The 9973-nt window shown below is 41.0% G+C and overlaps 1 protein-coding gene across 1 annotated transcript in view; it reads left to right on the top strand.

Moving 5' to 3' along the window:
* The window catches only part of DOCK4 (dedicator of cytokinesis 4), a 397824-nt gene that overhangs the window by 281722 nt on the left and 106129 nt on the right, over positions 1-9973 (top strand). The gene's annotated exons all lie outside the window — the stretch shown is intronic.

Below are 9973 nucleotides of genomic sequence, written 5' to 3'. Positions count from 1 at the left end.
ATTTGATTCTTTTTTTTTTTTTTTTTAAAATATTAAATTTATTTTTATATTCCCCCATACAATTGCAAACGCCCCATTCTGACCCCAATCCTTCCCCTCCCGCCCCCCACCCCCAAAAAGTGTCTCTGGTTCATAGTTTTTTGTTGATTTTGATTTCACTTTCTTATATTCATTTTCCTGGTCCCTTATTTAAGTTTTCTAGATTCCTGCTATGAGTGAGACCATCCGGTATTTTTCTTTTTCTTTTTGCTTATTTCGCTGAGCATGATCCCTTCCAGTGCCATCCATGTTGCTGCAAATTGCATGTGTTTATCTTTTTGAATGCTGAGAATTCCATGGTATATATGTACCACATCTTCTTGATCCAGTCATCTATTTTTGGGCATTTGGGTTGTTTCCAAAGCTTAGCTATTGTAAACAGTGCTGCTATAAACATAGGAGTGCAGGTGCTCTTTGGGAATTGATTTTCTGTGTCCTTTGGGTAAATACCTAGGAGTGGAATTGCTGGATCATATGGAAGCTCTATGTTTAGTAGGTCCAGAAATCTCCACACAGCTCTCCATAAGTGGTTGGACCAGTTTGCACTCCCACCAACAGTGCACAAGAGTTCCTTATTCTCCACATCCTCGCCAACATTTGTTGTTGCTAGTTTTTTTAATATGTGCCATTCTCACTGGTGTGAGATGGTATCTCATGGTAGTTTTGATTTGCATTTCCCTGATTACAAGTGATGTTGAACATTTTTTCATATGTCTGTTGGCCATTTGCATTTCCTCTTCAGAGAAGTTTCTTTTTAGCTCTTTCTGCCCATTTTTTGACTGGATTATTTTCTTTGTTGTTGCTGAGTCTCATCAGCTCTTTGCAGATTTTTGTGATCAGTCCTTTATCATTAGTGTTGGGTGCAAAAATGTTCTCCCAGTGGTGGGGTTTCTCTTTGTTTTGTTATTGTCTCTTTTGCTGTGCAGAAGCTCTTTATTTGATGTAGTCCCAGCTGTTTATCTTTCTCTTCACTATCACTGCTTTGGGTGATGTGTCTGTAAAGATGTCTTTGATGTGCAAATCCCGTAGTGTTTCGCCTATATTTCCTTCTATGTATTTTATGGTTTCAGGTCTTATGTCTAGTTCTTTAATCCATTTTGAGTTGATTTTTGGTATGGTGTGAGGTAGTGGTCAAGCTTCATTCTTTTGCATGTAGCGACCCAGTTTCCCAGCACCATTTATTGAACAAACTTTCTTTGCTCCAATGCATAGTCTTTGCTCCTTGTCAAAGATTAGTTGACCATAAATCTGTGGTTTATTTCTGGATTTTCTATTCGATTCCATTGGTCTGTATGTCTGTTCTTGTTCCAATACCATGCAGTTTTGATGATTATGGCTTTGTAGTATAGTTTGAAGTCTGGGAGTGTGATGCCTCCATTTCCTTTTTTTTTTTCAGTAGAGCTTTGGCTATTCGGGTTTTTGGTGATTCCATATGAATTTCATCAATAATTGTTCTATTTCTTTGAAGAATGCCATTGAGATTTTGATTGGAATAGCATTGAATCTGTATATTGCTTTTGGTAGGATGGCCATTTAATAATGTTTATTCTTCCAATCCATGAGCAGGGGATGTCTTTCCATTTCTTTGTGTCTTCTTCTATTTCTTTTAACAGTGTTTTATAGTTTTTCTTTGTATAGGTCCTTTACCTCTTTTGTTAGATTTATTCCCAAATATTTGATTTTTTTTGTTTCGATAATAAAAGGGGTGGTTTTTTTGATTTCTTCTTCTTCAGATTTATTGTTTGTGTATAGGAAGGCTACTGACTTTTGGTGTTGATTTTGTATCCTGCCACTTTACTGACTGATTGATGAGTTGAATTAGTTTTTCTGTGGAGATTTGGGGTTCTCTATGATATTATCATATCATCTGCAAATAGTGATAGTTTGACTTCTTCTTTTCCTATGGATTCCTTGGATGTCTTTCTCTTGTCTTATTGCTCTGGCTAGGACTTCCAGTATTATATTGAAAGCAGTGGTGAGAGTGGACATCCTTGTCTTGTTCCAGATCTTAATGGAATGCTTTCAGCTTTTCACCATTGAGAATGATACTGGCTGTTGGCTTGTCATAGATGGCCTTTATGATGTTGAGGTATGTTCCTTGTATCCCAAGAATTTCAAGGGCTTTATCATGAATGGGTGTTGCACTTTGTCGAAAGCTTTCTCAGCATCTATTGATATTATCATATGGTTTTTATATTTCTTTTTGTTGATGTGTTGGATAACGTTGATTGATTTTCGGATGTTAAACCATCCTTGTGCCCCTGGAATGAATCCAACTTGGTCGTGGTGAATTATCTTATGGATACATTGTTGGATTCTGATAGCTAAATTTTATTGAGGATTTTTGCATCAGTGTTCATTAGGGAGATTGGCCTATAGTTTTCCTTTTTTGTGTTGTCCTTATTCGGTTTTGGTATTAGTGTATATTGGCTTCATAGAACGTGTTTGGTATTGTCCTTCTTCTCAATTTTTTGGAAGAGTTTGTGAAGGATAGGCACAATTCGTCTCTGAATGTTTGGTAGAATTCATTGTAAACATCAGGTCTGGGCTTTTTGTTTTTGGGGAGGTTTTTATTACCATTTCAATTTCGCTGCTTGTAATTGGTCTGTTTAGGTGTTCTATTCTTCTTTATCTAGCTTTGGGTGATTGTAGAGTTGTAGGAATTTGTCCATCTCCTCTAGATTGTTGAACTTGTTTCCATAACTGTTCATAGTAGTTACTGATTATTCTTTTGATTTTGCTGTGTCCGTTGTGATTTCTCCTCTTTCATTTATGATTCTGTGTATTGTGCTTTCTCCCTTTTTTCCTTTGTGAGCCTGGCTAGGGGTTTGTCTATTTTATTTATTTTTTCAAAGAACCAGCTCTTGGTTTATTGATCTTTTGGATTGTTTTTTAGTTTCAATTTCATTTATTTCTGCTTTGGTTTTATTATTTCTTTTCTTCTACTGTTCTGGGGTTTTTTTGTTGTTCTTTTCAGATCTTTGAGCTTCGAGATTAGGTTGTTTCTTTGAGTTCTTTCTTTTTTTGATGTGAGCTTCTATTGCTATATATTTTCCTCTTATTACTGCTTTTGCTGCATCCCATACATTTAGGATATTGGTGTCCTCCTTGTCATTCAATTCAAAGAATTTTTTAATTTCTTCTTTGATCTCCTCGTTTAGTCCAGTGTCTTCCAGTAGTGTGGCTTTTAATCTCCATGAGGTAGGATAGTTCCTTGCCTTCTTTTTATTTATTTCTAGTTTGATGCCTTCGTGGTCAGAAAAGATGGTTGGTATGATTTCAATCTTGGTGTATCTGTTGATGTTTGTCTTGTGCCCCAGTATGTGATCGATCCTGGAGAATGATCCGTGTGCGCTGAGAGAAGAATGTGTACTCCTTTTTTTTTGGGTTTAGTGTTCTATAGATGTCTGTTAAGCCCAAATGCTCTAGGTCCTTATTTAGAGCTTTAGTTTCTTTACCTATTTTTTGTCTTGTTGATCTATCCATTGTTGATAGTGGTGTGTTGAAGTCTCCCCACTACATATGTGTTTTCTCTGATGTCTGTTTTCAGAGAGGACAACAGTGTCTGATATATTTTGGTGCTCTTTCGTTTGGTGAGTATATGTTAATGAGTGTTATTTCTTCTTGAAGTATTGTCCCCTTAATCATAATGTAGTGACCATTGGGTCTCTTTTTATTTTTTGAGTTTGAAGTCTGTTTTATCTGATATAAGTATAGCTGTTCCTGCTTTCTTTTTTGGCCCATTTGCTTGTAGGATTGTTTTCCATCCTTTGACTTTGAGCCTATTTTTATCTTTTGTAGCTAAATGTGTTCCTGGAGACAGCAAAAGGTTGGGTTTTGTTTCTTAATCCAGGCTGCAACTCTGTGTCTTTTTATTGAAGAGTTTAGTCCATTTACATTTAGAGTTAATATTGATATGTTAGCATCTGTATTGCCATTTGTTTGTCTTTCCTTTGATTTTATTTATTTATTTTTTAATAACTTTTTTTTTTTGGTTCTTCTTTCGTTGTTATTCGTCCCTCTGAGGTTCTGGCTTTAGGATTCCTTGTAGTATTTTTTGGAGTGGGGGTTTAGTCGCAATGAAATTCCGGAGTTTCTCTTTGTCTGGGAAGGTCCATATTCTTTCTTCATGGAGGAAGAGAGCTTTGCGGGATAGAGTATTCTTGGTTGGCATCTGTTTTCTTGGAGTCTTGTTGACTATGTCCCTCCACTCTCTCCTTGCCCGTAGTGTTTCTTCAGAGAAGTCTGATGTCAGCCTGATTGGTTTCCTTTGAATGTTATCTGTTCTTCCCTCTTGTCAGCTTCATTATTTTTTCCTTGTCCTGGATTCTTGGGAGCTTTACTATTATGTGTCTTGCTGTGTTTTTTCCTTTCGTCGTGGAAGTTTGGTGTTCTTCTTGCTTCTTGTATATCAATTTTCAGCTCCTTCTTCTCATTTGGGAAGTTCTCTTCAATTATATCATGAATATTTTCTCTTTCCTACATCTCTCTCCTCTCCTTCTGGAATTCCTATAACTCTTATATTTCCTTTCCTCATGGAGTCAGATAGTTCCCGAAGTCTTTCTTCATTCTTTTTCCTTCGTACTTCTCTTTCCTTTTCTGTTTTGGTTCTTTTTATTTCTGTGTCTTCAAGATTACTTATTCGTTCTTCCATTTCATCTATTTTGCTTTCATTGCTTTTCCCAGAGTTCTTTAGTTCCTCCATTAATTCTTTGATCTCCTGCATTTCTCTTACTTCCCTCTTTAGGACTCATTTCCTTCTTCTGATCTATCACTTTTTAATCATGGCAATTTTAAATTCTCTTTCTGGAAGGCTCAGAATTTCTTCCAAGTTGCTGTCGTTGCAATCTCGGGAGTGGTTTTCTTTTTGTGGTGTGCTTCTTTCCTGAGGAGTTTTAGGTTGCGTGTGGTTCTTCTACTCCCTACTGTCTGTTTTCTAATTTGTCGTATGCGTGGGACACTGTGTTGCTCGGACTGACTGACATCTTGGGTGAACTTCTCGCTCCCCTCTGGCTCTTCAGGAGCCATCTCTGTCTTCTGGGGGAGCTTTCTGCTGGTTTTAGGCAGTTTTTACTGAAGAAATGTCCCTGTTCTCAAATGGCGAAGCGGATGCAGTCCTGCGCCTCCGGTCAGGCACACTCTCTCTGCGCAACCGTCTGCCCGGACGTGGGTGCCTGCTCCCTCTGTGGGCTCAGACTGCTGGTCGGAAGGGGCCTGGCGTGGAATAACTTCCCGGCTGGCCATGGGTCCTCCAGAACCTTCTGCCCTTTTCAAGCAGTCTTAAGAAATGTCCTGTTTTATAGGGTGTTAGTGACTTTTTTTTTCCTGGTCGCTAGGTGGCGCCAGAGATCTCTCCTATGTCCTTGGGGCTGTTTTTCGCCTCCCCCCACCCCGTGGGACAGAGAACAGAGCGGGAATGGTAGGGTACACCTCAACGCTTGGGGGTGCTGTGTCTGCCTTGTGCCCCACCGTCGTGGAGAAACCACGCCCGAATTTTCGTGCCCCGGGTCTCAGTTCAAAGCCCTCAGTTCCAGGACGCGGCTGTAGCCCAGTTCAGTGGCGCGGAATGGCGCCTTTTGCACAGCTCCCGTGCCCGGGCGCCTGGTTCCTGCTCACTCAGGGAGGGACCTTCACCTCAGTGAGGACCTTCGCGCGTCTCCCCGCAAGCCTAGGAGTCTCCCCGCAGCCTAGGTCGCAGGCGCGGGGACCTGGGCAGCCGCGATCCAGGTCTGCACTTGCTTTTCAAGTGCGCCGAGTTGCGCCGCGTTTCCGCGCCAGCTTACCGGCAGCCCGGGCTGGGTGCGCGTCTCCCGGGTCTTTGTTCTTCTCTATTTGGCGCCCGGAGCCGTTCGCTCACCGCCGCGGCGGATCCTGCAGGGTTCGCCTCAGCTCCCGTTCACGGGGTGTGGTGGCTGCATAGTTCCTTTCCACGCACAGTCCCGCTTTCTTGCTGTCGTTTGTTCTGTGGGCCGTTTTGGTTTGTTGTTTCCTCCTCTCTGCCGGTCGGAGTGCCGCCTCTGTGGGCGGGGGAGGGGAGCAGGGTTCTGTGCTTCCCTCCCTTCTAGTCCTCTTTTATGGCCACTTTCTTCTTCGGGCAGTTCGCTGGCGTCACCCGTTTATCTTCCGTGTTCCAGTTCTCACTGGGACCTGCCGCTTTTCCTCCCTATTCACTTTTTTAATGGGAATCTTACTCGCAGCGTCTCCTCGCCGCCATGTGCTCCGCCCCCTCAAGCATTTGATTTTTTAACTTGGATATGCCCTATCATTGCATGTTAAGATGCTGTTTTCACAAAACCTGATCCTCATCAGCATGATTTTTTCTGGAGTGTGAAATGTAACAGCAGGGATCGTTTTGAAATGTTGGCCTACCTCTGTCACTTGGCCTAACAAATTGGGCCATGGAGTGAGAAGTTCTTAGCTTCCTACTGAAGTTGTCACTGGAAGCTAGAGGACAAGGGTGTGATTTCTAACACTTCAGGTTGATAATGAAGTAGGAAAATCAGTTCTAACAGACAAATAAGACCTGTGGAATCTTCTCAGAATGTGAGTGATCAGAAACCCACTGACATGTCTTTCAAATAGTTCTCCCAACAGCATCTACCTGCTGGCCTAAACATGCATTCTTCTTACCCGAGACCAACAGAACTTTTTTAAAATTGCTGTTTTGTAGAAACTGAGAACTGACCAGAGTTAAAGGTAGTAAAAGTATAACTTTGAGAATTGTGGGAGTTTTTAATTCAATTTGATTGAATTTTTTTTGGAAATTCTTTTAAGACACATGTTCCAAGTAAGCTTTTTCTTCTTACAACACAGAGTATTGTCTTGACAAGTCCACATGGGGGTCTAGTTTGAAGTGAGGGTTGTTGTCATCAACCCCTTGTAACACCCTTTTTTGCCTCCAGCTGAGTATTTCACCCAATGAATATTCTTTTCACTGGAGGAAAAAAGTCTGAATTAGCAGTTATCAAGTCTGATTAGAACAGTCCTACTTCCAACCACTTCTTCACCAGAATCCTTTCCTCTGATATTTGTGTTCACCCACTTGAAAGCATTACCAGAACCAGCAGGAACAATAGAATAGGTCCAGACTGAGAGGAGTCTCAGTGGGAAAGAAGAAACTCTCTCTCTTCAGCTTCAAAAAAGGGTAATATTGGGCCTCCCTGGGATACAAGGGTTAAGACGCAACCTATGAAACTATCCATAGCCACTGCAGCATGAGTTCGATCCCCAGCCAGGGTCTATCCACATGGCGCAGCAGACCTCTCCTGACTAGCCTGCTGTTCCCCTCAGCAGTGTATTTCAGTCAATTTGCCTGTTCTGTTCCCTGCTCTGTCTCTGGTGAATTCTTTCCCCCACCACACACACACACCTCTGGCCTGTACTCTAGTTCTTGTATACATAAATAAATAAATCTTTAAAAGGAGGTAATATTATTGATATACAGACTATGTGTATTTATTACATTACAGCAGTTTGACAGAAAAAATGTGAGAAATAATTGGAAAAGAAGCCTCCTCATGACGAAAATAAGTGTTTGATATATTGGCATTTAATTGAGAAATAGACCAATTCTACCTTCTGTACATTCTTCCCTGCATTTTAGAGATCTCATCAAAGTGCTGAAGTGGTATGTGGACAGGATAACGGAAGCGGAGCGGCAAGAGCACATCCAAGAGGTGTTGAAGGTAATAACACATTGTCCGGAACAGATAATGTCGTTGGACAGAACTGTTGCATAGAGGGGCCTAAACTAATTGGTTTCCTCCAGACAGCCAGTAATTGGTGATGATATAGCACTGACATTCCAATTCAAGATCTTAATCAGTTTATGACTGTTCCAGAGCTGATGAATTTGACAGGAAATTGCCAGACTCACTCATTGGACCTGTTCGGGATACAATCTGCTTCTGTGGGCTCTAGGGTACTTGAAGTTTAGGACTAAGACCAAGGAGGTTTTCTGAGAGAGGGGTCAGCAGTTACTGGGTCTTGACTCAGCCACCCTGACAGAGGCCATCTGAGAACCATTTTCTTAAATTTTATAGCAGAGTATGGTGGCTTAGCAGGGGTCACACTGAGGAAACCTGAGGTTTGCTGGGTATTATGGTTTAACACTGCTCATGTCTCTGGGCCCTATGTGCTTAGTGCAATATGGAGATGTAAATACCTTACTTGCAAGCATGTTCTAAAAAAATCTAGTTCTTAATGGAATTGCCTAGTAGCTGCCCATGTAATTTTCTGATTCCTGTGTTGAATTGCACCCTAGGTGATTTCAGTAGATAAAAGCAGACAACTGTATGTTTTAAAGCACAAGCTATTTGTTAATTATAAATTTACCATTTTGGTCTGATTAAAGGTAAACTAAGTGGCAAGAATACCTACCTATAAAGCATATCATTTTGAAAAGCAGAGAATTATCTCCTTGTTGACTGAAGTTAAAAACCATCTGAGATCTCAAACACTTTGTTTATAACTCTCAAGAATTACATAAAAATTTATATTACTGTAAATTTTCTCTCATTAGGTATCAGAGAAAGATGTCTCTTCCCTGCTATAATTAAACAGTTCAGAAATCTCATGGGGCCTTAGTGTTTCAATCATAATTTTAAAATGTACTATTGTATCATGTTTTTGTTGTTTTTTTTAAAGATTTATTTATTTATTTATACAAGCGCTGGGTACAGTCAGAAGCGTGGGAGGGTGAGAGAATTCACCAGAGCCAGAGCCGGGAACAGAACAGGCAGACTGACGAAATACATTGCTGAGGGGAGCAGCAGGCGTGGCAGGAGAGGTCTGTCACGCAAAGTGGGACCCTCGCTGGCGGCTGGGGATCAAACCAGCGCTGCAGAGGCTGCGGGCAGCTTTGCAGCCCAGCGCTCAACCGCTGCGTCACCAGGGGAGGCCCTGTATCACGGTTTTTATCCTTGTTAAATAAGTACTCTTGGTCTCCTTTGAAACTGACTTTATAATTGTTTGTTTTAAGGCACAAGAATATATTTTTAAGTATATAGTTCAATCTCGGAGGCTCTTCTCCCTTGCCACTGGTGGACAAAATGAAGAGGAGTTTCGCTGTTGCATCCAGGAGCTGTTAATGTCGGTGCGTTTCTTTCTTTCTCAAGAGAGCAAAGGATCTGGAGCACTGTCTCAATCACAGGTAATTTTTCTTCATCTGTGCTGAATAGAAGAAAATAAGTCTTGTTTATTTATTTTTCTGTATCAGCTTGATTTTTTTTTTTCCACGAGAAATTCATAGTTCCAGTTCAGAAGTGTAGCTTAGCTGCCTAGACTTAAAAAGTACCCCAGCTTCTAGTGCTAGCAGAGCCTGGGCTGCTTTCCTCAGGCCGCCCTCACTCTGAGGGAGAGTCTTTTGGTTCCTTAGCCTGCACTCCAGTAGGTGTTCACCTACTGATGATTAGATGCTCTGTCACTGCCAGCCTTGGGAAGGAATTAGGCTAGAGCCAATGTATTGAAGTTGTTTCCCCACGCTTTGCACTGCACTTTAATCTGTCAATTTGAGAGTCATTGTATTGGACTCAACTAAACTGTGTGTTATTTTGTGTTATTTAACTTGATTCTAATCTTCCCAGGACTGATCTTATATAACCAATGCTGAGCAACTGCTGCCAAATACTATTACCGGGAGTAGTTCCACATGTTTTCCGTTAAGAACAGGAACCTTGTCCACTTTCCAAATAGCATGGCCTTGAACATGGTCTGAGAGTTTATTCTGAATATCTTTCTCTACACTGTCTTAATCCTTTTTGTACAGTTTTAATTCTAATAACTTGGTTAAAAGTCAGTCAGATTGGGAAGCAGCTTTTTGCTGTCGTTCCCTGGAGATTAGAGGCTTATTAAGAATTGGGACATAAAATGGGAGATAGGAAGAAAAAGTAGGTTCCAAAATGATTGTTATAATTCAGTGCCATTTGCAAGTTGA

The sequence above is a fragment of the Talpa occidentalis genome, unplaced genomic scaffold (genome assembly GCF_014898055.3).
Source record: "Talpa occidentalis isolate TD23 unplaced genomic scaffold, MPIMG_talOcc4v2.1, whole genome shotgun sequence".
In the NCBI taxonomy this organism is placed as follows: domain Eukaryota; kingdom Metazoa; phylum Chordata; class Mammalia; order Eulipotyphla; family Talpidae; genus Talpa; species Talpa occidentalis.
Note: the sequence above shows the minus strand (reverse complement) of the source record. Positions and strands in the feature narration are given on the sequence as shown.